We start from the raw sequence: 7,216 nt of genomic DNA, 5'->3' as shown, positions 1-7,216 counted from the left end.
TACCAGTACAGGGCCTATTAATTTCCAATGAGTAAGTGAATGAAATTAGAGTTACACTGTATGTTGAAGTGACCAGTGACTTAACTGAAAATAAACATAGTAAAACAACAATAATTGTTGATATTTGTGAACTACCTCTTTCTCACATGAAACTAATAGGGATAATATAGTCCACAAAAAATATAAATCGACCAAAAAAAATAACTAAACTTACCTTCAAACCTGGGCACTTGCGGTACTTTGACAATCACAAAGTTGATGTTTGATGGGTCAGAGTCTAAAACAAAAGAAAATAAGGTACTAGTATATATTGTCATTGGTGGTTTAAACTGTCAACAGTTATGTACATCCAAGTATGACTTTGACTGTGGGCAAATCTAACTAGCTTCCTATATATTGGATGACAGAAATAATCTACAGTTTGTATTTAAATACTAGTGCTAAACATTAACTGAAAGTTTTATCTATGCCAGATCATCAACATATAAACTAATTTGACCACTGACGCATCTTACATATTTGTATTTTTTGCCAAAACTGTTGGTTTACCAAAAATCTAAAGGAAGACACACCACACCAAATATGAAAGCAATTCAAATAGTTGTTTTGAATAGTCATTTATGAAGAATTTTGCTCCACGACAGCGAACATCTAGTTGAGCTAAAACAGTAACTAAATCTACATCAGATGTTTCTGAACACATTAGTGCTTATAATTACTAATTACCTTTGGACATTTCACAAGTTCTCGCCGACATGATGTTCTTTTGGCTAAGTTTTTGACCTGAATATTTGTTTGCTTCTTTGCAATATCTCCCCATGTTTCTAAAATAATATTCAAAGAAAGCTTAGAAAGAACTTATGTGTGTTGAGAGTATTGGAGACACATTAAAATTAATTCGAAATTTAAGCTTCTTGTTTGAAATGCATAACAATAGAAATGCATAATAATAGATAATCAATATGCATGTTTATCAACATTAAACAAATAAATTATTATGCATAGATTTAGGTCTGTATATTGTTTCAGGTCACACATGTACAAAGTTTCATTATAATGTGATGATTAATCCTAGCTAAAAAGTAAATTATTATGCAAATTAGGTAATTATTATAGATTTATATAAACCTAAAATTCGATCATCACATTGTATTTCATTGTAAATATGTACCAAGATTCATTGAATTAAGATAAGTACTGTCACAGACCATCTATGTACAAAGTTTCATTGAAATGTGATTAGAACCAAAAATTATGATTTATTATGCAAATTAGGAAATTAATATGATCTGATTTTAACTCAAAACTGAACGGGTCTGTGCATTGATCTGGAGCATCAATGTACCCAAGTTTTATTGAAATGGAATTAATGTGATATCAGTGTAAAAGCCAAAAATTAACTAATTATGCAAATTAGATGATTAATATGCACACATTTTTACTTAAAATTAATCAGGTCTTTCGATTGTTCTAGGGCATCTATGTACCAAGTTTCATTGAAAAATAATGAAATGATAGTACTTGAAATATCAAAAGCTGCAAATTAGGTAATTAATATTTCACATGTCTGTGCATTAATGTAAGTTTCATTGAGATGTGATGATTAGTACCCAAGATATCAGTGGAAAAGCCGAAAATTGACTAATGATTATGCAAATTAGGTTAATTATATGCATGGATTTGTATCCAAAACTAATCACATCTGTGCATTAGTCCAGATCATCTATGTACCAAGTTTCATCAAAATCTAATGAATGGCTCTTTAGATATCAGTGGAACAGTCAACGAACAGCTGAAAATTAGCTAATTATCATGCAAATCAGCTAATTAATAAGTATAGATTTCAACCAAAACCTAATCAAATCTGCGCTTTAGCCCAGAGCATCTATACACCGAGTTTCATAGAAAACCAACATAAGGTTCTTGAGATATCAGTGGAACGGACACCCCCCCCCCCACACACACACAAACAAAAACAAGTCCTCGGCAGTTAAATAATGAAAATCAAAGAAAGCTTAGAAAGAACTCCCATGTGCTGAGTATGGTGGCCCACAAGTGTCACATTAATTTCAATGTCCCACAACACAACTTAAATTTTCACAACACAAATTTAATTTTTCACAACACAACTTTAATTTTCATAACACAAATTTAATTTCTCACAACACAACTTGGCAGAGCTCCAGAAGGAGTACCTACACTTTATGCAATTTTTTTAAAATTATGCTAATTTATTCATGACGTAGCAGTTTCTGTGCTCATGAATATTCATTAATTTGTGGCTCAATACATTTTAAAAGGGGCGATATATTATTTTTGGGGGAAGAGTTAGAAAGGGGGATTAGCAATCCTTAGGGGGTCAATACAAAAGAAGGGACCCATTTGGAGAGCAGCCATGCTCCTCGTGTCTGTTGTTGCCCGTGACCTACAGCTGTCAACAGTGTTCATTCTTCGACGACTTCGACTGGCTTCCATGTGGGGTAGTATTCTTGTGTTCTGTTTTCCTGACTTGAGTTTTTGAAACCGCTGTTTATGTTTTAACGTCTTTCATGTCTTTTGTAGGAGTGTCCAATCCGTGATTCGAACTTGCGATCTTTGAGTTCCCAGCGCACTGTCTTGTCCACTGTACCACGAGTGTCTTCACACAGGAGTTTGGATTTAAGTCCTACTCATAGGAGCACTGTCTTCACTAGCATTCAAAAATCTAACTAAACATACTGGATTCAAACCAGTGATCGCTCACATTGCTGACATAGTACAAATCAACTGAGCTATGAGGGTAGTCATGCAAATTAAATAATTTGTTGTCATATTTAGCTTTATTGCCAAATGGTGTTTGCGAGAAAAAGATGGGCAGGCAAGGGAATTGAACCCAGGTCCTCCTGATCACTATGTAAAGAACTGACCCACAAGACCACAATGGATTAACTGGATGTGTTTGCATTTGATAAGACTATATAGTGTGTATATATATAGAAATACAACATATTTCTATTATTGAGTTACAATTGTCCAAAAAAATTGTCAATTTTGTGTTTTTACTTGTGTAAACTATATGCATGCCATAACCCGTTAGTGTACATCTTGCCAATTGGGTGTTTGCCATTTGCGTTGCCCATACCTGATCCGACCCTAACCCTAATGTCAAGACACGTTCCTGTTAATAATTCCGTTGCCCATACCTGACCCGACCCTAACCCTAATGCCAAGACACGTTCCTGTTTATAATTGCTCAATAATGATACTCTGTTGTGCACTGTCTGCGGGTACTGTAAAATGACTAATTTTCATTGGGTTTAATTTTCACTGATTTACCATTTCAGGCATATTAAGTGGGTTTTAAATTCACGGTTTCGTCATTTAGATAATGTGTTCTATGCTAAATTGTACATATTCACTGTGTTTTAATTTAGCGCATTTTCCAGTCAGCGAAATAAGCTAAATTAAAACCCAGTGAATAATTACCCCATTTACAGTAAGTTGCATTGATGTCAACTGATTAAACAAGTCGCATTTAAGTAATTTCCACTATTAACAAGTGGTTAAATTGTGACAATAAATGTGTGGACAAATATTTGAGATTAATTTTGGTGTAGACAACTCTCGTTTAATTATTTTACATCATTACAAGTTGTTAAATTGAGAGAATAAATGTCTCAACAAATATTAAATACTTAGTTTGATGTAAACAACTCACGTTTGATTAATTCCCACAATTACAGGTTGTTAAATTGAAAGAATAAATGTGCGGACAAATATTTTAGACTTATTTTGGTGTAGACAGCTCTCGTTTAATTATTTTACACAATTCCAAGTTGTTAAATTGAGAGAATAAATGTATGGACAAATATTTTAGACTTATTTTGGTGTAGACAGCTCTCGTTTAATTATTTTACACCATTACAAGTTGTTAAATTGAGAGAATAAGTGTGCGGACAAATATTTTAGACTTATTTTGGTGTCTACAGCTCTCGTTTAATTATTTTACACCATTACAAGTTGTTAAATTGAGAGAATAAATGTACGGACAAATATTTTAGACTTATTTTGGTGTAGACAACTCTCGTTTAATTATTTTACACCATTACAAGTTGTTAAATTGAGAGAATAAATGTACGGACAAATATTTTAGACTTATTTTGGTGTAGACAACTCTCGTTTAATTATTTTACACCATTACAAGTTGTTAAATTGAGAGAATAAATGTGTGGACAAGTATTTGAAACTTATTTTGGTGTAGACAACTCTCATTTGATTAATTCCAACAATTACAAGTTCTTAAATTGACAGAATGAATGTATGGACAAATATTGACCATTATATTTGTGAGTAAATACCTGTTGTTTAATTAATTTCCACCTCTACAAGGTTGAGAGAATAAATGTGTCGACAAATATTTGATACTTATTTAGGTGTAAGAACTCGTGTTTGACCAACTTCCACCATTGCAAGTTGTTAAAATAATGAAATAAATATACTGGTATCATTGGATATTTGATTTAATTGTGAAACTTTCTAACAAAATGTTAACTGCTGGCTTCGAACCCTCAATCAACAATTCCGCAGACACGGTATAAATTCCACAACACCACAGAAGATATTCGTCTGTTGCCTGAATTGTTTTCGTAATATAGGGAACGCCATCGACACTTTAACAAAACTTACCTTGACTTGGGTCTTGTTTATCTCTTGTCACAATCTGGAAACTGTTGAACAAATTGCGCGTCGTCCAGTTTAAGACGTTAGTTATTTTATTATTTATTCATTCAGTTTTGTATGGTGGAGTTTTGTGAGGTTTATTATTTTTTTGCGACGTTCTTTGTTTACTTGTTTACGGTTTGAGAGATTTCAGTTTATTTGATTTACGTTTTTACGGTAGCTCTGAGCGGGACTCGAACCCACTGTCTTTTCAAGCTAATTTTGTTTTATTTTGATTACACGCTTGTGTACCACGCCACGACGTTGGTCGTTAAGTGGTGTTCATTTTTCTAACTACTCCAGTGTTCCGATGAGTTGAACGGAAAAGCCAAAACGATTGCTGGTTTCTGATTGCTTCGGTTCTGGTCACAGGCGCTCGGAACGTTTCCTGGATAATAAAAAATGACCTAAAGTGGGATCGGCATAGTTAGTTAGTCGCCGGTAAATTCCCCTACTACTCATATAACAACACAAGGTAGGAAAGCGTTGACACCACAGGGAGCCCGGGAACTATAATCAACTGTAATACGCAGTCTCTATGAGCGGGGGGGGGGGGGGGGGGGGGGGTTATCGGCTGGTATCTAGTGTAAGAAATAGACAAGGGAATAGTAGGGGAATTTACCGGCGACTGACTAACTATGCCGATCCCACTTTAGGTCATTTTTTATTAGCCAAGAAACGTTACGAGCGCCTGTGGTTCTGGTGAGTGTGTATCTAGTGTGATTCGAACCCATGTCGTTTGTATTGGGCGTTTTTTTATTTCCCATGTTGGCTACGCCGTAATATGCAACCAGTTCCCCGTTTTATTGTGATTTTGAGTGTTTAATGATGTCTTCCTCACCCGTAACGCCATGACCCAGTTTCAACCACACGGCCATTTTGCAACACAGTTCGTGACCCTCGGCGTCACCCGACTGTATGAGCGTTCTGTTCAACTGTTAAGCTAGGATTTATTACCGTTATTATCATTATATTGTCACGTGATTTGTTTTACCTTATGTGTAATGTCTTAAGTATCTTTATTGTAATTTGTATATACCAATTCGTATATACCGAGGAAACGACCCCGATTGAAGGTCATGTATTTTATGACGTCACCAATTCGTGTGTAGGTACTGCTTCTAGATCTGTGCCCACAACTTTAATTGCTCACAACATAACTTTTATTTTTCGCAACAACTTTTTTAAGTCATCAGAACACAAATTTAATTTCTCACAACAAAACTTAATTTTCTTAAAAACACAACGGAAGCAATCAATGTATCCCATGATTCCCTGATCGGGCAGCCATTTTCTAGCAAGTACATCTCAAACATAGTATCGTTATGACTGTAGCAAACACAGGTAACACGAGTCCCACTGGTGACGAGAGTTGTGATGAGATTGACGAGGAGAGCTTGATAAGATACTTCTTCTCCAGTGGTTACCAATATGACGAAATCCTTCGATTTCTCTCTAAATATTATAACGTCCATATAAGTAGAAGTACACTACGGATTGAAGAGGAGAACCCCGGATTATGATATTAATCTTATAAGGGAAACCATTATACGACTGTTAGATGGTCCTGGCTGTATAGGAGGATACCAAACTATTTGGCATACGCTTCAATTGCAGGGTATCCGAGTTCCTAGAATCGTTGTACAGGAACTGTTACGTGAGTTGGACCCAGAAGGGACTGAGATGCGAAAAGCACACCGTCTGAAAAGAAGAGTATACATTTCGCCTGGACCCAACTATTCTTGGCACGTCGATGGTTACGATAAATTGAAGCCATTTGGTTTTCCTATACATGGATGCATAGACGGGTTCAGTAGAAAGATTTTATGGTTGCATGTAACATGTTCCAATAATTCCCCAGCCAATATTGCCAGGTATTATGTGAATGCCGTTCAGACGTTTGGTGGATGTCCCATACAACTAGACAGTGATCTTGGCACCGAAAATTGCACAGTAGTACGTTGCATAAAGAATGTTTGTGGTTTTGCTTTGCAGGATTGTTACAAACTGATTAAGATCATGTACTACATCACTGGAACACTCACTACATCAGAAGATCCAGGCATGATACTGTGTGCGGCCGACCTGATTCACTATATTATTTGCCAGAGTATCATTTGGGAGTAGAATATTTGTCACTACCTGTTCCTGATAATGAGATTGAATTTGCAAATACCCAAATAATTGACGTAGAGGACAACAATGAATACCAGGAATATTTCCAGTATGTGGTAAACGAGTGTAATCTAGAAAAACCTAATGACTGGAAAGAAGCACTGGAATTGTATGACAATTTAATTCACAGTGCAAACAACGGAGTGTAGTGTCACGTATTTAAAACATACACGGTCAGAAATATATTCGCTTCAGCAGTATTGCTACTGCAAGTGTCGACCTAGGTATACTACAAAGGCTTGTTAGGGATATTCATACAAATTTATGTGAAACTCGTTATTACGACTATGAAACTCGTTATTACGTCTTCCAAACTCGTAATAACGACTTTCAAACTCGAAAT

This window comes from Saccoglossus kowalevskii, chromosome 17, assembly GCF_978046115.1.
Source record: "Saccoglossus kowalevskii chromosome 17, keSacKowa6.1, whole genome shotgun sequence".
Classification (NCBI taxonomy): domain Eukaryota; kingdom Metazoa; phylum Hemichordata; class Enteropneusta; family Harrimaniidae; genus Saccoglossus; species Saccoglossus kowalevskii.
The sequence above is the reverse complement of the archived record's forward strand: the minus strand, read 5'-3'. Positions refer to the sequence as shown.